The 21,378-nt window shown below is 38.4% G+C and overlaps 1 pseudogene; it reads right to left on the reverse strand.

Moving 5' to 3' along the window:
- The window catches only part of Tra2a-ps2 (transformer 2 alpha, pseudogene 2), a 39,253-nt pseudogene extending 21,680 nt beyond the window's left edge, over window positions 1-17,573 (reverse strand).
- Window positions 17,574-21,378: the final 3,805 nt, after the last annotated feature.

Raw genomic sequence — 21,378 nt, forward strand, 5'->3', positions numbered from 1 at the left:
CGAGAGTTCAGGAACTCAAATGGTCATCCCCAAAATCATGCATACAAGTAACATTATATGGACTTAATGGGTTATATTTGAGAGAGAGAGAGAGAGAGAGAGAGAGAGAGACAGAGAGAGAGACAGAGAGACAGAGAGACAGAGAGACAGAGACAGAGAGAGATAGAGAGAGAGACAGAGAGAGCGTATTATAATATATATTGAGGAAGATGTTATGAATTTGAAAGTAGTTGAGGAAAGGTTTACAAGGGTTTGGGGGAAGAAAAAATGTGAGAAATAATGAACTTATAATATCAAAACTGAAAGAATTCAGAATCTCTGATTAATTCTGTATTATGCCTTCCTTTCCTTCCTTCCTTCCTTCCTTTTTCTTCTCCTTTTGAGCAAACCACTCAACTCTCTGATGAATCCCTTTACTCTCTGCTGTGGAATAAGATTTTGGAGTAGGATGTTCATGTTTCTGTATAAAGCGCTTCTAGTGTACAAAGGTCCAACTTTAGCTCAAATGTACAGAGCTAGAACAGTACTGCATTCAGCTGAACATTAACTAGTTTTCCTTTTCTGTGCTCATAACATTTTATTAAACTCTCGTTTAATGCTGTTCAGTGACAATCAGCTCTCTCTCTCTTATTCAGCCATGTGATACACTGAGCTTAGCATTTTATTGTAAAATCCATCTTGTGTTAGATTATTTCACTCAAATGTAAGCAACTATAAAAGTTATGTTGATTATGTTTTAAAATAAATTATGCAGTTCAGTAGGTAAGGACACTGGGAGCATATTTTTGTTTCTTTTTTCAGTTATGATAGATTTAACAGAACAAAACCTTATCACGAGATAAAGAGCATCTACACAAGAGTCTGGATTTGTTATGACATGATTTGTGTCCACCTAAAATCCATATTTTGCTGTCCAAACCCCCAATTGTTCATAATGTGACAGCTATTATTTTAATGTGTCACCCAGAAGACCATGTGTCAGAACACTTGGTGTACAATCTCTAGCGTGATTAGCAGGTAACAGAACTTTTAAAAAATTATGCCTAATAGAAGTAATGCCATTGAAAACATGGTGTTGTAGAAAATATTGGAAGCCCTAGTCCCTATCTCACAAAAACATATTCATATAGCTCGGTCCATCAAGAATTCAAAACAAATTTATCAGAGCCACTTTGTAAAAGGCCAACCAAAGCAAACATGTAAGACTAACCTATGGTGATTATTTTGCTTAACTTGATTGCCTGTATATTAAGTTATAGTAACATATTTATCTAAAAGACCTACAAATAGGTAATGAAATAAATTAAGATTGCTAAAATGGGATGTTAACCCAGTCGCAATATGTCTTAATAAAAATGCATTTGTACAATCAAAAGAAATAGCTGTGATCTACACATAAGAGAAAAAATACAAGTGGAGGGGGTGTGGACATAGATTGTTCAAAACCTACTCTATTTAGTGTTCTTAAAAACTTCAACCTCCCTTCAGGTCCACTGACCAGTGGTAGGGGAGAAAGAGGGTTAATAGGAAAGGGAGATTGTAGACCTGTTTAGAAATAGTTCTTTGGTTTAGACTATGCACACTTTGTATAGATTGCTTCTAATGTTTAAAGGCCCAACTGAACAGTTGCTTAAAGAGGTAGAAAACTCATGTATGCAGTTAAACATTGATTGGTGCTCATAAGATATTATCAAACTCTCCTTTAATGGTGTATAGTGGCAGTCAGTTGTCTCTCCTACTCAAAATAAAATTCATTATCAGAATAAAAGCAGTCCAGCCCAATAGTAAACACCAAACAAGAATTCCAAGCAGTGGTTCAATCCAACAGAAACATGAAGCTTCCACAAAATTGGCAAGAGTCTGCAGAAGTGTCCAGAATCAGATGGAAGGCCACGAGAAGTTTTGTGGTGCCTTTCTGTCTATGAAGTGAAGGCCAATGAAGACCAGCAAAGATCAGGAAAGAAGTGAAGCGTTGTATGGACTAGCAAGACAAGCGTGTCCTCTCATTGTCTGTGGGGTTCCATTTGTGTTCTTTCTAAACATCACATGCCCTCAAAAGTATGTATCTTCAGCAAAACATTTCATGACTTCTCACAAGTCAGCTTCCAGAAAAAGGTATCTCTTGGCATAACTGAGTTGTTAAAGAAACCAGAAATTTCCACTTCATGGGAGAGAGGGGCAGCAGGATTGTGTCTGTCTCCTGACCAACAGTAAACCTCAAAAGAATTCAAATAAGATAACCATTGGGTTTTAGAAAAAGGAAATTGTTTCTTCTTGAATTTCTACTCTATGGCAGTTTGTTATATAAACCAGTAGAGAAGAGAAGTTGAAAATAAGTTGCTTACACCAAAAATAGGCTAAAAACTATTCTGGTGAAAGTACTTACAGGAAGCACACTTCTTCCACAGTTTACCTACTACTTAGAAATAATGTGTTGCCCAGGCAGTCCATCGTGTTGTTATCTCATTTCTCTGATGCCTGTTACACTGATTTACATAGATTTACAATTTCAAATTTTTTACCTTATTCATGCCTTGTCTTATTGCCTTGTATTTCTTACCTATGTAATGAACCCAGTAAAGCAAAAGAGCATTCCAACTTATCTTTCCATTCTCTACTATGCCAAAAGAAGCCTATTGATATAAAAATGTAATAAAATCATTAGAATTTATAATTAGAATTATCTAAAGGAAAAAAAAGGACAACTAGATCTGACAATGTATGTGTATAACGTTTTGATTTATTTTAAACTTGTTTTAGGACTAAGACATTTGGAGTATTTGACATCCTCAGTTCTGACTTGAACACCTAATATTTTAGGAGTTATAGTCAGAGATGTTCTGGTGCCACATAAATTCAATTTTTATTTTCTCTGCATAGATTTATGAGGACTATTATGTATGTATATCTTTACAGCTAACCATTTCCCCAGAACCCTTCATTAGACTCCAATCTGTTTTATTTCCAAACCAGATCGGGTCTAACATGTAGAATTGATGGTATTGTTTATATTCAGACTAAATTCAGACTCCCATACCAACCAATCCTTCTAGCTCATGAATGAAATTTTTACTCATAGCTGGGAAATTATGGCTTTAAGATGCAAATGTGCTTGTAGTTCAGCTCATTGGCATTCCAGAAAAGCTTATAATGGGTTAAAACCTCTTTTACTTCTTAATATTTATCATTTTAATAAGCTTTCAAAAATATTCTACTATCTGCAGCTTTACAAATTGCCCTGTGTCAGCAGACATTGAACCCAACAAGGCAGGCATTGCTGGAGATTTGCCCAGGAGAATGGTTGAAGAATTTTCATGCCTGTATAAAGGATACTGCACAAGAATAGTTGTATCTGCTTGTTTCATGCATCTGATTTTTAAATTTTACAGTAGCTAGAGCCTTTTGCGGAAATAAGTTATTTAAGATTACTATTGTTTGTATAAAATAATTGTTGTTAGAGATAGGTCATTATATTAAAAGGTGTCATAGATTGTAAATATCAACTAGAGGCTGTTAGACAGTCAGACACATAGGTGGCACCTCATGTTGTATGAACCAAAATTTGAATGAAAATTATTGTTCAAATATTAGTAGAGTGTTAAAACCGTTAAAGAAAATAGGTCTAACAATTAAAGAAAACAAAGCTGAACTCTTAAACAGCACACAGGAGTCTGTGAGTTATATTCGCAGTAACCTAATCATGCCTGTGCACACGCACACACACACACACACACACACACACACACACACAAGCACAGACACACTCATGTAATACTAAAGGAAAAGGAAATGTACTTATCTTCAAGTAACTGAAATGATTCAGACAGACCTACCGAAAACAAATACATATAAGTAGAAATTAACATGATGAAAAGGCTGTACTTACGTATTTAGAATGATTTGTACTTATTAATATATACATATATATTCAACTTAATATCAAGAGAGATCATGAATCTACAAGATATCGACAAGGGCAAAGAGGAGATTTTGGAGAGTAAGAAGGGAAAATAATGTAATTATAACATCAAAATAAAAAAGAAATTTTTTCAAAAGTTGGTAGCATGAAAGCCTAGCAGCAAGAGTTTAATCCCAGAAACCTGTGTGCAGGCAGATGGACAGAATAACCTCCAGAAAATGGTTGTTTGACCTCCACATGTCTGACATGGCATGCTGCCCCCAAAGCACACACAAAGAAAAACTTTTTTTAAAGTTAATTTTTTAATTTTATTTATGAATAATAAAATTAAAATAAATACTTGAAATCTAATATATGTTATTTACAAAAATAGACGAACAGCTTTCTTAATAAGGAAATGCTGTTATTGTTTGTTCAAAGAAGAAGTCTACAGAATAAACTCTGTGAACCTTAACAGCATAATTTTTTTTTTATTAACTTGAGTATTTCTTATATACATTTCGAGTGTTATTCCCTTTCCCGGTTTCCGGGCAAACATCCCCCTCCCCCCTCCCCTTCCTTATGGGTGTTCCCCTCCCAACCATCCCCCCATTGCCGCCCTCCCCCCATAGACTAGTTCACTGGGGGTTCAGTCTTAGCAGGACCCAGGGCTTCCCCTTCCACTGGTGCTCTTACTAGGATATTCATTGCTACCTATGGGGTCAGAGTCCAGGGTCAGTCCATGTATAGTCTTTAGGTAGTGGCTTAGTCCCTGGAAGCTCTGGTTGCTTGGCATTGTTGTACTTTTGGGGTCTCGAGCCCCTTCAAGCTCTTCCAGTTCTTTCTCTGATTCCTTCAATAGGGGACCTATTCTCAGTTCAGTGGTTTGCTGCTGGCATTCGCCTCTGTATTTGCTGTATTCTGGCTGTGTCTCTCAGGAGCGATCTACATCCGGCTCCTGTCGGTCTGCACTTCTTTGCTTCATCCATCTTGTCTAATTGGGTGGCTGTATATGTATGGGCCACATGTGGGGCAGGCTCTAAATGGGTGTTCCTTAAGTCTCTGTTTTAATCTTTGCCTCTCCCTTCCCTGCCAAGGGTATTCTTTTTCCTCATTTAAAGAAGGAGTGAAGCATTCACATTTTGATCATCCGTCTTGAGTTTCGTTTGTTCTAGGGATCTAGGGTAATTCAAGCATTTGGGCTAATAGCCACTTATCAATGAGTGCATACCATGTATGTCTTTCTGTGATTGGGTTAGCTCACTCAGGATGATATTTTCCAGTTCCAACCATTTGCCTACGAATTTCATAAACTCGTTGTTTTTGATAGCTGAGTAATATTCCATTGTGTAGATGTACCACATTTTCTGTATCCATTCCTCTGTTGAAGGGCATCTGGGGTCTTTCCAGGTTCTGGCTATTATAAATAAGGCTGCGATGAACATAGTGGAGCACGTGTCTCTTTTATATGTTGAGGCATCTTTTGGGTATATGCCCAAGAGAGGTATAGCTGGATCCTCAGGCAGTTCAATGTCCAATTTTCTGAGGAACCTCCAGACTGATTTCCAGAATGGTTTTACCAGTCTGCAATCCCACCAACAATGGAGGAGTGTTCCTCTTTCTCCACATCCTTGCCAGCATCTGCTGTCACCTGAGTTTTTGATCTTAGCCAATCGCACTGGTGTGAGGTGAAATCTCAGGGTTGTTTTGATTTGCATTTTCCTTATGACTAAAGATGTTGAACATTTCTTTAGGTGTTTCTCAGCCATTCGGAATTCCTCAGCTGTGAATTCTTTGTTTAGCTCTGAACCCCATTTTTTAATAGGGTTATTTGTTTCCCTGCGGTCTAACTTCTTGAGTTCTTTGTATATTTTGGATATAAGGCCTCTATCTGTTGTAGGATTGGTAAAGATCTTTTCCCAATCTGTTGGTTGCCGTTTTGTCCTAACCACAGTGTCCTTTGCCTTACAGAAGCTTTGGAGTTTTATGAGATCCCATTTGTCGATTCTTGATCTTAGAGCATAAGCCATTGGTGTTTTGTTCAGGAAATTTTTTCCAGTGCCCATGTGTTCCAGATGTTTCCCTAGTTTTTCTTCTATTAGTTTGAGTGTGTCTGGTTTGATGTGGAGGTCCTTGATCCACTTGGACTTAAGCTTTGTACAGGGTGATAAGCATGGATCGATCTGCATTCTTCTACATGTTGCCCTCCAGTTGAACCAGCACCATTTGCTGAAAATGCTATCTTTTTTCCATTGGATGGTTTTGGCTCCTTTGTCAAAAATCAAGTGACCATAGGTGTGTGGGTTCATTTCTGCGTCTTCAATTCTATTCCATTGGTCTATCTGTCTGTCCCTGTACCAATACCATGCAGTTTTTATCACTATTGCTCTGTAATACTGCTTGAGTTCAGGGATAGTGATTCCCCCTGAAGTCCTTTTATTGTTGAGGATAGCTTTAGCTATCCTGGGTTTTTTGTTATTCCAGATGAATTTGCAAATTGTTCTGTCTAACTCTTTGAAGAATTGGATTGGTATTTTGATGGGGATTGCATTGAATCTGTAGATTGCTTTTGGTAAAATGGCCATTTTTACTATATTAATCCTGCCAATCCATGAGCATGGGAGATCTTTCCATCTTCTCAGGTCTTCTTCAATTTCTTTCCTCAGTGTCTTGAAGTTCTTATTGTACAGATCTTTTACTTGCTTGGTTAAAGTCACACCGAGGTACTTTATATTATTTGGGTCTATTATGAAGGATGTCGTTTCCCTAATTTCTTTCTCGGCTTGTTTCTCTTTTGTATAGAGGAAGGCAACTGATTTATTTGAGTTAATTTTATACCCAGCCAATTTGCTGAAGTTGTTTATCAGCTTTAGTAGTTCTCTGGTGGAACTTTTGGGATCACTTAAATATACTATCATGTCATCTGCAAATAGTGATATTTTGACCTCTTCTTTTCCGATCTGTATCCCCTTGATCTCCTTTTGTTGTCTGATTGCTCTGGCTAGAACTTCAAGAACTATATTGAATAAGTAGGGAGAGAGTGGGCAGCCTTGTCTAATCCCTGATTTTAGTGGGATTGCTTCAAGTTTCTCTCCATTTAGTTTAACGTTAGCAACTGGTTTGCTGTATATGGCTTTTACTATGTTTAGGTATGGGCCTTGAATTCCTATTCTTTCCAGGACTTTTATCATGAAGGGGTGTTGAATTTTGTCAAATGCTTTCTCAGCATCTAATGAAATGATCATGTGTTTCTGTTCTTTCAGTTTGTTTACATAATGGATCACGTTGATGGTTTTCCGTATATTAAACCATCCCTGCATGGCTGGGATGAAGCCTACTTGATCATGGTGGATGATTGTTTTGATGTGCTCTTGAATTCGGTTTGCCGGAATTTTATTGAGTATTTTTGCGTCGATATTCATAAGGGAAATTGGTCTGAAGTTCTCTTTCTTTGTTGTGTCTTTGTGTGGTTTAGGTATAAGAGTAATTGTGGCTTCGTAGAAGGAATTCGGTAGGACTCCATCTGTTTCAATTTTGTGGAATAGTTTGGATAATATTGGTATGAGGTCTTCTATGAAGGTTTGATAGAATTCTGCACTAAACCCATCTGGACCTGGGCTCTTTTTGGTTGGGAGACCTTTAATGACTGCTTCTATTTCCTTAGGAGTTATGGGGTTGTTTAACTGGTTTATCTGTTCCTGATTTAACTTCGGTACCTGGTATTTGTCTAGGAAATTGTCCATTTCCTGAAGATTTTCAAATTTTGTTGAATATAGGTTTTTATAGTAAGATCTGATGATTTTTTGAATTTCCACTGAATCTGTAGTTATGTCTCCCTTTTCATTTCTGATTTTGTTAATTTGGACGCACTCTCTGTGTCCTCTAGTTAGTCTGGCTAAGGGTTTATCTATCTTGTTGATTTTCTCAAAGAACCAACTTTTGGTTCTGTTGATTCTTTCTATGGTCCTTTTTGTTTCTACTTGGTTGATTTCAGCTCTGAGTTTGATTATTTCCTGCCTTCTACTCCTCCTGGGTGTATTTGCTTCTTTTTGTTCTAGAGCTTTTAGGTGTGCTGTCAAGCTGCTGACATATGCTCTTTCCTGTTTCTTTCTGCAGGCACTCAGCGCTATGAGTTTTCCTCTTAGCACAGCTTTCATTGTGTCCCATAAGTTTGGGTATGTTGTATCTTCATTTTCATTAAATTCTAAAAAGTTTTTAATTTCTTTCTTTATTTCTTCCTTGACCAGGTTATCATTGAGTAGAGCATTGTTCAATTTCCACGTATATGTGGGCATTCTTCCCTTATTGTTATTGAAGTCCAGTTTTAGGCCGTGGTGGTCCGATAGCACGCATGGGATTATTTCTATCTTTCTGTACCTGTTGAGGCCCGTTTTTTGACCAATTATATGGTCAATTTTGGAGAAAATGCCATGAGGAGCTAAGAAGAAGGTATATCCTTTTGCTTTAGGATAGAATGTTCTATAAATATCTGTTAATTCCATTTGGCTCATGACTTCTCTTAGTCTGTCAACATCACTGTTTAATTTCTGTTTCCATGAACTGTCCATTGATGAGAGTGGGGTGTTGAAATCTCCCACTATTATTGGGTGAGGTGCAATGTGTGTTTTGAGCTTTAGTAAGGTTTCTTTTATGTATGTAGGTGCCCTTGTATTTGGGGCATAAATATTTAGGATTGAGAGTTCATCTTGGTGGATTTTTCCTTTGATGAATATGAAGTGTCCTTCCTTATCTTTTTTGATGACTTTTAGTTGGAAATTGATTTTATTTGATATTAGAATGGCTACTCCAGCTTGCTTCTTCTGACCATTTGCTTGGAAAGTTGTTTTCCAGCCTTTCACTCTGAGGTAGTGTCTGTCTTTGTCTCTGAGGTGTGTTTCCTGTAGGCAGCAGAATGCAGGGTCCTCGTTGCGTATCCAGTTTGTTAATCTATGTCTTTTTATTGGGGAGTTGAGGCCATTGATATTGAGAGATATTAAGGAATAGTGATTATTGTTTCCCTTTATATTCATATTTGGATGTGAGGTTATGTTTGTGTGCTTTCATTCTCTTTGTTTTGTTGCCAAGACGATTAGTTTCTTGCTTCTTCTAGGGTATAGCTTGCCTCCTTATGTTGGGCTTTACCATTTATTATCCTTTGTAGTGCTGGATTTGTAGAAAGATATTGTGTAAATTTGGTTTTGTCATGGAATATCTTGGTTTCTCCATCAATGTTAATTGAGAGTTTTGCTGGATACAGTAACCTGGGCTGGCATTTGTGTTCTCTTAGGGTCTGTATGACATCAGTCCAGGATCTTCTGGCCTTCATAGTTTCTGGCGAGAAGTCTGGTGTGATTCTGATAGGTCTCCCTTTATATGTTACTTGACCTTTTTCTCTTACTGCTTTTAATATTCTTTCTTTATTTTGTGCTTTGGTGTTTTGACAATTATGTGACGGGAGGTGTTTCTTTTCTGGTCCAATCTATTTGGAGTTCTGTAGGCTTCTTGTATGTCTGTGGGTATCTCTTTTTTTAGGTTAGGGAAGTTTTCTTCTATGATTTTGTTGAAGATATTTACTGGTCCTTTGAGCTGGGAGTCTTCACTCTCTTCTATACCTATTATCCTTAGGTTTGATCTTCTCATTGAGTCCTGGATTTCCTGTATGTTTTGGACCAGTAGCTTTTTCCGCTTTACGTTATCTTTGACAGTTGAGTCAATGATTTCTATGGAATCTTCTGCTCCTGAGATTCTCTCTTCCATCTCTTGTATTCTGTTGGTGAAGCTTGTATCTACAGCTCCTTGTCTCTTCTTTTGGTTTTCTATATCCAGGGTTGTTTCCATGTGTTCTTTCTTGATTGCTTCTATTTCCATTTTTAATTCCTTCAACTGTTTGATTGTGTTTTCCTGGAATTCTTTCAGGGATTTTTGCGATTCCTCTCTGTAGGCTTCTACTTGTTTATTAATGTTTTCCTGTGTTTCCCTAAGTGTGTTCATGTCTTTCTTGAAGTCCTCCAGCATCATGATCAAATATGATTTTGAAACTAGATCTTGCTTTTCTGGTGTGTTTGAATATTCCATGTTTGTTTTGGTGGGAGAATTGGGCTCCGATGATGGCATGTAGTCTTGGTTTCTGTTGCTTGGGTTCCTGCGCTTGCCTCTCGCCATCAGATTATCTCTAGTGTTACTTTGTTCTGCTATTTCTGACAGTGGCTAGACTGTCCTATAAGCCTGTGTGTCAGGAGTGCTGTAGACCTGTTTTCCTCTCTTTCAGTCAGTTATGGGGACAGAGTGTTCTGCTTTCGAGCGTGTAGTTTTTCCTCTCTACAGGTCTTCAGCTGTTCCTGTGGGCCTGTGTCTTGAGTTCACCAGGCAGCTTTCTTGCAGCGGAAAATTTGGTCTTACCTGTGGTCCCGAGTCTCAGGTTCGCTCGTGGCATGCTGCCCAGGGGCTCTCTGCAGCGGCAGCAACCAGGAAGACCTGTGCCGCCCCTTCCGGGAGCTTCAGTGCTCCAGGGTTCCAGATGGTCTTTGGCTTTTTCCTCTGGCGTCCGAGATGTGTGTGCAGGGAGCAGTCTCTTCTGGTTTCCCAGGCTTGTCTGCCTCTCTGAAGGTTTAGCTCTCCCTCCCATGGGATTTGGGTGCAGAGAACTGTTTATCCGGTCTGTTTCTTTCTGGTCCGGTGGTGTCTCAGGCAGGTGTCCTGCTGCTCCTGGGCCCTCCCCCACGGGAGCCCAGAGGCCTTATACAGTTTCCTCTTGGGCCAGGGATGTGGGCAGGGGTGAGCAGTGTTGTTGGTCTCTTCCGCTCTGCAGCCTCAGGAGTGCCCACCTGAGCAGGCGGTTGGGTCTCTCTCTCACCGGGTCTGGGAGCAGAGAGCTGCTGCGGGCCAGGATCCGTGGGTGTGGGACTTCCGGTAAACACCAACAGCATAATTTTAAACTCTGTGCACAAGTCAACATGACATTCAAATAGATAAAACATAAAATCAAAGCATTTTTAAATAGTAATTTCTTATTTTTTGCGTTCTCTAGATAATCTTTTTTTTATTTTTGATCCACATTTTTATTGGACACTTTATGTTTTTATATTTTAAATGTTATTCCCTTTCCCACCTATCCCATGCCCCCTCCCTCCTCCTCCTGCTTCTATGAAGATGCTCCCACCCCCACCCACCTATGCCCACCTCAACACGTTGGCATTCCCCCACATGGGGAAATAAGCCTTCACCAAGGGCTTCTTCTCCTACTGATGCCATACAATGCCATCCTCTGCTACATATGTGGCTGTAGCCATGGGTCCCTCCATGTGTACTCTTTGATTGGTGGTTTAGTCCCTGGGAGCTCTGGTAGGATATGGTTCGTTGATATTGTCGTTCTTTCTGTGGTGTTGCAAACCCCTTAAGCTCTATTAAAGTTTTCTGGTAAAGTGAAGCAAAACTAAAATAAGCGCTCTCTCTCTCTCTCTCTCTCTCTCTCTCTCTCTCATCCTTTCTCACCTCTCTCAAACACACACACACACACACACACACACACACACACAGATAGAGAGAGAGAAAGTGAGAGAGAGATAGAGAGACAGAGAAAGAGACAGAGAGACCGAGAGAGAGAGACAGAGAGAGAGAATACTCACAGAGCAATATACTAAATCTCTATATTGGACTATACTCCCCTGATATACTCTAATACCTATCCCTCTCTGACATTAAAGCCCAAAGCCTTTTTTTACAATATGTCATAAATTTAAAAACGTGATATAGCTGTTGTAGCTATATTTATCACAGTAATTTTTCTTTTCTCCTTTCAGGACTGACATATTATAAGTTAATATCCGGGACATTTTTCAGCTTCGCAGGTATGAGAATGAAGGTGAAATGGGTTAGAGTTACTATTTATACTAAGAATGAATGAACATTCTCTGTCATTTTTCCTAAGAAATCAAAAGCCTCATAGAAAAAAATGGCTGCATTTTGCCTTGAATTTCTTTTCTGCTTTTATAATAAAAAGAAAATAATAAAACATTTTCTGTCATGTAAATCTTTTGGTAGAATACATGTGCATGTATAGATATAAGCACACATATACTATATATTACAGTCATATTTCTCAGTCATTAGCAAACTTCCTGTAACCCATAAGTTAAATTGAATTTAGACTCACAAAGAAGAAAATTGACATGTTTGTAAATTGATGTTAACACAAAAATAAAGCAAAAGGAAAACCTAAATATTACACTACCCTCTTTAATTGCAAGTATGTTGTGGGCTAATCTCTCATATTTTTGAATATAATAAAAGCTTGGGATGTCATCCCGTCATCAGAAACTTGTAGGGGAGGAAAGAACCCAGGTCAATCAAGGAAGAAAATATTTAAACAGAGAATCAGACACAACTATGATCGGGCAGCAAGCTAAGTTACTGATTACAGTTTGCCAGGTTACTTAAACTGCTGCCATGATTAGAGGAGATAAAAAAAGAGTGGGAGGAAATATTATGAAAATTAGTGAATATACTGATTTTCAATACGATCCCTCTCATTTCCACCTACGCTGGGTCTCTTGTAGTGACTGCAGAAGGAATTGGCGAATCAGAATATTATCATACTGACAAAAACCTCAGCACAGCACAGCTTCATTATATGATATACTACAAACATAAAAGATGCTCTCATATTTGTTACCCTCCAAAGCTTGGCTGTAGGACCCTGTTATTGAAGTACCATAGATTATGAAAAAGAACATGGAGAAATCAGCCCGGTACTCAACAGGAAGTTCTAGTACAACTGGCTCTTAATCTTAGTGTCAGAAAGGGTTAGACATTACCAGAGGAGAGATGTAATCAACTGTCCAAAACGGGAAACTAAAATGGTTACCTGCCTGCAATACATGCCCATTGGTGAAATCAAGGTACAAATAGTATAGGAGTAGCCAACCACTTTCTCAAATTGAATTTATGGCTCACTGTAAGAGACAGAACCCATACCTGTCACTGTTTTATGACACCAAGAACCTAAGACTATGTAGACTCATGGGAACTGGAGAAAAACCTATTATTCTGCTAAATGACCATTAAAATAAAAGAACATAACACTATGTTCATGCATCAACTCATCACTGAGTGTCCATCGGACAAGCTTAGTTTTGTAATATATGGTAATTAATGCAGCGATAGACAACTGGACAAAGTACAGAGAGAGAGAGAGGCTCTCCAGTACTTACCTCTAAATGGAGTATCTGCACCACACCTCTCATCTCAGGGACCAAGGGTCTATGGACAGGAGTGCATGAAAAGAACGGAAGAGACACATGGAGCAGCTGAATTCAAGAAAATGGTACTTTCAAATGTCACAGGTAGACACATGCGGATTCACAGATAATGTGATAACATGCAGAGTACATGAACAAGCCCAAGGCATACAAAATTCCAACCTAGAGGAGAGGAAATGGACACGAAGTTCTACCCCACAAAGAAGCTATGCAAATAACATAGCTTCTAGGAGAAAGAAAGTCAGTTTTCTTTAATAGAGTGCCATATGACATAATAACTGCAATACAACACAGGATTAGCAAACATTAACTGAACTCAGATCTAATATATGTGGTGAATGGTATGTGTGTGAGGTGTGTGTGTGTGTGTGTGTGTGTGTGTTTGCGTGTGTGTGCACACACGTGCATAGTTTTAAGAAAAAAATTAAAAATGAAGTTGGATGATTAGTAAGGTCAGGTAAAACCCTGGAGGATTTGGAATAGAGGTAGAATATGATCAAAATAGATAGTATGACTACAGAAAAATAAACAAAAAGCATTAAGTAGGATCATACCTGCACTTTTCTTTCTTTCAAAGTAACCATTCTGTTTCATTTTCTGTGAAAGTAACTTTTGTTTGCTTGATGTAATTGTCATCTTTGATGCTTATTACTGAATGAGCTCCCCTTTATATCTCTCTCTCAACTCTGACTGGTTGATTTCAGTTGTTCTCTCTCAGACTCCTCTCCAAGCTGACCAATTCAATCTGGCTTCTCTCAGCTTCTCCCTGCAATGCTCTGCCTCAAACTCACTCTAGCAGTTTGTTGTAATCTTGTGCTCCTTCTCGTTCTTTCTATTCAACTGACTCTTGTAACCTTCGCTGAATACATGAACTCATGAATAGACTCAGCTCTACTATACTGCATGCATTTACTCAGTGCACTGATCTCTATGTAGCTCTCTATCCCTTCATTGCTCTTTTGAGTTGCCCCCTTTCCTGTCTTTTTGGGTGAGAGTCGTATCCTACCTCTAACTTACTCTGTCAAATCTTTCTCTGATTCATCATGTAGTTTGCCCCTCAATTAGACCTCACTTTCACTTTCAAATTTCCAAATCACTGAAGTGAACTGCTCCAATCTGCACAGAATGAATTCTACTGGCTCCACTGCATGGTCTGATATCAATTGGCCTGTACTGAACGACTGAACTGACTTCGACACCCTGTCTCTCCCTGCCCTTTCTTAAATAACCTCTTTCCTTTGCTGTTCTTATGAGACTTGGTCATATCCTGTTCTGTCAAATTATTCTCTGATTGATCACTTTTTATCTCTCAATTAGTCAACATTATTTGGGATTAAAGGTGTGTACTAATGCAGCTTTATATTCCAGCCAGAGTAGCCAAGTTGCTTAATTAAAATTCCTTTAAAATCCATAAATACAATGTATGCTTTTTAAATTTCAATTATTCAATAAGGAGGTTTCCATAAAAAAGTAAACACTCTACTCTGGCTGAAAACTCTATTTTGTCTCTTTACTAGGCTCTTAGTCACACAAAACATTCTAAAAGATGTGTTAATTTTAATTTAAATTATTTTCCCAGCCAATAATTTTGAGCATGCTAGAATTGTGTGTGTGGGTAGATAAGCAGATATGTTTCTATATATGGCAGCTAGAGAGAGAAAGGGGTCATTGTGAAATGAGATGGTTAATAAAATACCTATAGAAGAGTAACTCAGAAAGAAGCTTGAAGACCAGGTTTCATTGGTGGGGAAAACAGTGTGAAATGCTAGCAAATATCCTTCATAAGCATATGGTAAAATTAGTAATTAGATAAGAACATATCCAGCATTATAAAATCCATAATCAGACATGCCTGGGAAGCCAGAGGAGAATACTCTCTGCCCACATTTCTGACTCCAGAGGAAAATGCCCTGCGCCATCTGGGCCCCCTGTGCACAGGGTCCCTAGAGAGGCCAGGGCAGGCCCTTCTGGTTGGTGCCCTCACAGAGAACTGAAAGCTGGCTCTGAGGAGCGACTTCAGGCCTGAAACCAGAGGTAAAACCAACTTTTCTGCTCCAAAGGACCTGCCTGGTGGACTCAGGACAAACAAAGGCAAAATTTCTCTGGGACCAGGCACTTCCAGTTTCTAGCTGGGGCCCGAGCATCACTGATCCCAACCCATAGCTCCCTGCTACCAAACTCCATGGGAGAGAGAGCTCATTGCCCAAACAGGTGGGCACTCCTGAGACTGCAAGGCAGGAGAGACCACTAGTACTGCCCACCCTTGCCCACATTCCTGGCCCAAGAGGAAACTGTACAGGGACTCTGGGAACAGGAAGATAGGGGAACTCAAGCTGCAGGAATTCTGTGGTCCAGACTCCGCCCAGATCTGAAGCAGCCAGATCAAACAGCTCCCTGCACCCAAATCCCAAGGGAGGGAGAGCTAGATCTTCAGAGGGGCTGACATGCCTGGGAAGCCAGAGGAGACTACTCTCTGCCCACATTTCTGACTCTAGAGGATAATGCCTAGCTCCATCTGGGACCCATGAATAGGGTCCCAAGAGAAGGCGGGGCAAGCCCTTGTAGTTGTTACCCTCATCTAGAAGTGAAATCCAGCTACTAGGAGTAACTTCAGGCCCAAGACCAGAGGTAAGACCAACTTTTCTGCTCCAAGTGACCTGCCTGGTAGACTCAGGACACACACCCACAGGAACACCTGAAGACAAGTAGACAGGAATGACTACATGCCTGAAAGCAGAACACTCTGTTCCCATAACTGGGTGAAAGAAAACAGGAAAACAAGTCTACAGCACTCCTGACACAGAGGCCTATAGGACAGTCTAATGACTGTCAGGAATAGCAGAACAAAGTAACACCAGAGATAATCTGATGGCGAGAGGCAAGCGCAGGAACCCAAGCAATAGAAACCAAAACTACATGGCATCATCGGAGCCCAATTCTCCCACCAAAGCAAACACTGAATATCTAAACACACCACAAAAGCAAGATCCAGATTTAAAATCACATTTGATCATGATGATGGAGGACTTTAAGAAGGACATAAAGAACTCCCTTAAAGAACAAAAAAAAAAAAAAAAACACAAATAAACAAGCAGAAACCTTTAGAGAGAAAACACAAAAATCCCTGAAAGAATTACAGGAAAACACAAAAAGGTGAAGGAATTAAAAATGGAAATAGAAGCAATAAAGAAAGCACAAAGTGAGACAACCAAAGGAAGAGACAAGGAGCCCTAGATACAAGCATCATCAGGAGCGATCTACATCCAGCTCCTGTCGGTCTGCACTTCTTTGCTTCATCCATCTTGTCTAATTGGGTGGCTGTATATGTATGGGCCACATGTGGGGCAGGTTCTGAATGGGTGTTCCTTCAGTCTCTGTTTTAATCTTTGCCTCTCTCTTCCCTGCCAAGGGTATTCTTGTTCCCCTTTTAAAGAAGGAGTGAAGCATTCACATTTTGATCATCCGTCTTGAGTTTCATTTGTTCTAGGCATCTAGGGTAATTCAAGCATTTGGGCTAATAGCCACTTATCAATGAGTGCATACCATGTGTGTTTTTCTGTGATTGGGTTACCTCACTCAGGATGGCACCCTTCACTCTTGTTGCATGGGTTTTAAGTCCAACTAGAGAGCTGATGATTTGTACCAATATATGCGTGCCACTACAGTACCTCTAAGATTGTCTTGTCATACTGGATATTGTTGAAATCCATAGGTATCACTGCTAGTATCACAAAAATTTGTCCCAGGAAGAAAGCTTTTTTCCATGTCAGTATCCTCAGGTGCTGTGTCTGAAGTACATGGTATCTAGCTATAAAACAGTCATCTATGAGTGGCCAATAAGGGTAATAATCTATAATGTTTTGTGTGTGTCTTAGACAGTGCGAACTAACAACTCAATGGAGGGTTTCTTATGTCTGGTGTTCGCATTTTTTGTTAAGTAGTATTGGCTCTTTAAGTGAGTATTGTCATCCCAAATGAACAATTGTGCCTAAGTTATATATGTTTATTTATATAGTGTTATGTGCATTATAGTTGGTGTTTATGAGGTAGATGTTGATAGTATAATTGATTGTGAAAATTTTCAGACAGCCTTACTGTTATTTTATCCTCCAAACAGTTTTGGTATTTATATCCTTCCTTTCTCACATTTTAGAGCTCACATAATTAGAGCTTCCCTTTTCACGTTTCCTTGATCCAATCACTTTGGCCATTTCTATTGTTTCTCACCCTTCCACATCTAAATGGTCTACGTTTCCTTCCCTGGCTTCTGCAATTCCTCCAGGATATGTACTCCTTTCTGAAGAACTGGAGCTAGGAGTCTCCTGTGAGAGCAAACATGGATGCTTGACTTTCTGGTTCTGAGTTACTTCATTCATTATCTCCTTTAGCAATTCCAGCCACTGACTTGGAAAGTACATGATTTCATATTTTTTTGTAGCTGAATAGTGTTACAAAGTGGGTATGTACCATATTTTCACTGTCTATTCACCGGTTAATAAAGTAAATACTGTATTTAGTATGAATGAACGTACTGAACATGGCTGAGCAATATATATGGAGTACAATGTCTAGTCCTTTTGCAAATGTCAACGGGTGGTATAGCTGTGCCATATGTTCATATGGTGCATTAATACTTGGCTTTTTGAGAATTTTCTAGACTGGTTTTCATAGTGGTACCACCAGTTTGCAATCAACAGTGAAAGAGGATTCCTTCTTCCTTGCACCTGCTCCAGCGTTTGCTGTGAGCTGCTTTGTTGAATTTGCTATTCTGAGGTTTTCTCAGCTTTGTTTTGATTGCATTTGACTAAAATTTACCAACGATGAACTTTTTTCTTTATAGACAACTTTTTATCCATTATTTTTGCTTCATTTGCAAATTCTTTTTAGGTATCAGGCATATATATTTTGGAAAGGACCATTTCTTAATTTGGTTCTTTGTTCTTGCAGTTCCTTATATACTCTGTGTATGAGTCCTTTATTAGATGGATAGCTGACAAAGATTCTATCCCCTTCTCTGGACTTTCTCTTCACCCAGTTAACAATTTTATATGCGGTGCAATCTTACAAAGTTCCACTTAGCAATTCTTGGTCTGAACTTTTGCGGAAATGGAGTCATATACACAAAGTCTTTTTAAAATTACTCTTTATTAAATAAGGGACATTTAAAGCAAACTAAAACTTGAGCTCCAGTAGATTATCAGTTTATTAATTTTTGACAAATATATCAAATATGACTCAGAGTGACCAAGGCAGATGCATTTTGCAGGATTTTCCACTTTTAACAGCCATGTTAATTATGTAAATTTCAACCACTTTCTTAGGAGCTGAATATAGTCCTTTCCCACTATATTGGCTGCCACATGGTTGAATCATCCAGTGGCAGAAGTGAAAAAGTCATCACTGATCCTTTCATTAACCAATATGTATTCTGTCACGTGCCTCTTATGGACACATCAACATTAAGTATTAATGATTATGCAAAACTATGGGACAAAAGTCTGCTGCCATCAAAAATTATACCAGATTCCAAACTGATAGTTGTTAATACACAAAAAGACTTTAGTAGAGGAATTTTCAATCAATAGACTTGAAGACAACTTTAGCCTGATATCTGTTTTTTGTATTTTTTCCCTTTCTTCTATTGGGTATTTTCTTTATTTACATTCCAAATATTATCCCCTTTCCAGATTTCCCCTCCAGAAAACCAATATCCCTTCTCCCCTACCCCTGGTTCTATGAGGGTGCTCACCCACCCGTTCCCTCTTGCCTCCCTGCCCTGGCATTCCCCTACACTGTGGCAACAAGTCTTTATAGGACAAAGGCCCATTGATCTCCAACAAGGCCATCCTCTGCTGCACATGTAACTGGAGCCATGGGTCACTCCATGTGTACTCTTTGGTTGGTGGTTTAGTCTCTGGGAGCTCTGGAGTTCTGATTGACTGATATTTTTGTTCTTCCTATGGGATTGCAAACCTCTATGTCCCCTTTAGTCCCTTATTTAACTCATCCATTGGGAACCCTGAGCTCAGTCCAATGGTTGCCTGTGAGTGTCAGACTCTGACCGAGCCTCTCATTACAGGTGATTTTAATGAGTGACTCTTTTGGTACCATAACAGCAAATTTAGTAGTCACTTGAAACCTTGTGATTTTATGAATAGCCTGAAATATTTACTGTGTGAAGAAACTTCATGGCAAATTCTAGTAACCTTAGCCCCAGATATTTTATAATGTGATGCATAAATTGGTTTTGACAACAAGCCCCTTATTATCCAAGGGAGTACCTGTTGATCCATGAAACCATTTCTCCAGATTTCTTCACATACCTTATTCACAGTCAATTTACACCTAAGGTTCTGAAACTGCAATGAGACCAATATGATTTTGCTGATAAATTAATGAGTTATTTTTAAGTGGTAAAACTTTTTAACATATGTCTTTGCCAATATTTAATATATTTATTATATGTATATATTATACTTTAAAACACAAATATCCATATGTATGAATTTGCCTTTTGCTTCTTCACTTTTAAGGCATTAGACTTTTTTTTCAGAGAAATAAATTTTCTTAATCGTTATTGTATTTTGTTCTGAGCTATTTTATATGGACAGATGAAACATTTCTTACCTGAAAGTATAAATGCTGGAACACTCTTTTCTGTCCAGTTTAAATAATTTGTACCATGTTTATACATATGAGATCATGGCAGCTAACTCTCAATTCCACTCAAGTTAATTTAGAAAGACCTTTTAGTTCCTGTTAAGCATATAAACTTGAGTGTCAAATGAAGCAAACTCAGTATTATAGCAATGACCCATTAGGACACTGCCATTTACTTTCTAAGAGACTGGGGCTTTTGCTGCATCTCAGAGCCAAAATTAGTAATTGAATATTGATGTCACTTACAACTTAAAATTACATTTAACCTGCCTTTAGGAGAACATCATAAAAACCAATCAACTTGCCTTGAATTTCCCATGCAGTGTACTTGTGACCATAAGTTAATGCATAGCTACCATCTTCCATGCTCCTGAAATTGAGTAATAAGTGTGCATTATTTGCTGAAAGCAGCCAATGCAAAGTTTGAAAGAAGTATCGTAAACTCTATCGTAAGGGTTAAAAGTAACTGCCTGTGTTTATTGTTGATAAATAATGATGTTTATTGTCTGAGTCAGTTGAGATGAGTTTGAGATAATGACTTAACCTCCTATAAAACTTGTTAAAATTTTCTCTAAAGTATCCATTCCTTCTCAAAATGATGCTTCCTATACTATTCAATAAATAGATAGAAGACTATAGATACTAACATATAAAAAACTGTCACACCACACACAGATAGGCAAGTACCAATCTCATTCTCACACACGGATCATATAATAGTCACACATAGAGATAGACACACAGACAGAGGGAGAAAAAGATTCATAATCATGCAGCACAAAGACAGAGGAGGAAAGACACAGGGATTGTGAAGTAAGCGATTCAAATCTGGACTCATTTTGGTTAAATAAGTTCAAAGACTTTTTATTTAATTTTTCTTTATTTTAATGCAACCCTGATGCATTAATGGTAATTGGACTTCATCAGTAATGCAGCATAACCCTCAGACAGCACTTTTTACAAGTCAGGTAAATAACATGGATAATTTGAATCATGTTCTATTTTTCGCTGTACAAATAATTCGGAGTAATGTGGTAGAGGAGATATTAAATTACTGACATTTTCAAACAAACTGCATTCATTATATAGAAGAGAAGAAATTACAACACTTTCAAGAAAATGTTTAGTGTTCATTTTCCACAGGCTTCACCTCTATCAACTGTTGCTAAGCGTCCACATGTGCTCCTCTCACTAATGAGTGTGGATAAGGTCATGTATGTTTTCCTTCATCACATGCACAATATGATCCTTTCTTGATCATAATGGAAATTTAGGTAATGATACCTAAATTAGACATACAGATTCCCAGTTGGTAACTATCATATTTTCTAATGTCTTGAGAAATCACAAATCTTTGCAAGTTAGAATGACAATGGAGAGTCTTTAAAACTAGTAGTGTACACTAGCTACTATATCTGTGTTTCAATATTGTCATTGCTCATTCAGAAAAACACGCTGAAATTTTTTGCATTATCTGTAACTAAATGCATTATCATTTCTAAGGAGGAGGACAAGTCATGTTTTGGAGTCCTTACTCTGCTTTTCATTAAAAATACCTTGCTT

The sequence above is a fragment of the Rattus norvegicus genome, chromosome 11 (assembly GCF_036323735.1).
Source record: "Rattus norvegicus strain BN/NHsdMcwi chromosome 11, GRCr8, whole genome shotgun sequence".
Classification (NCBI taxonomy): domain Eukaryota; kingdom Metazoa; phylum Chordata; class Mammalia; order Rodentia; family Muridae; genus Rattus; species Rattus norvegicus.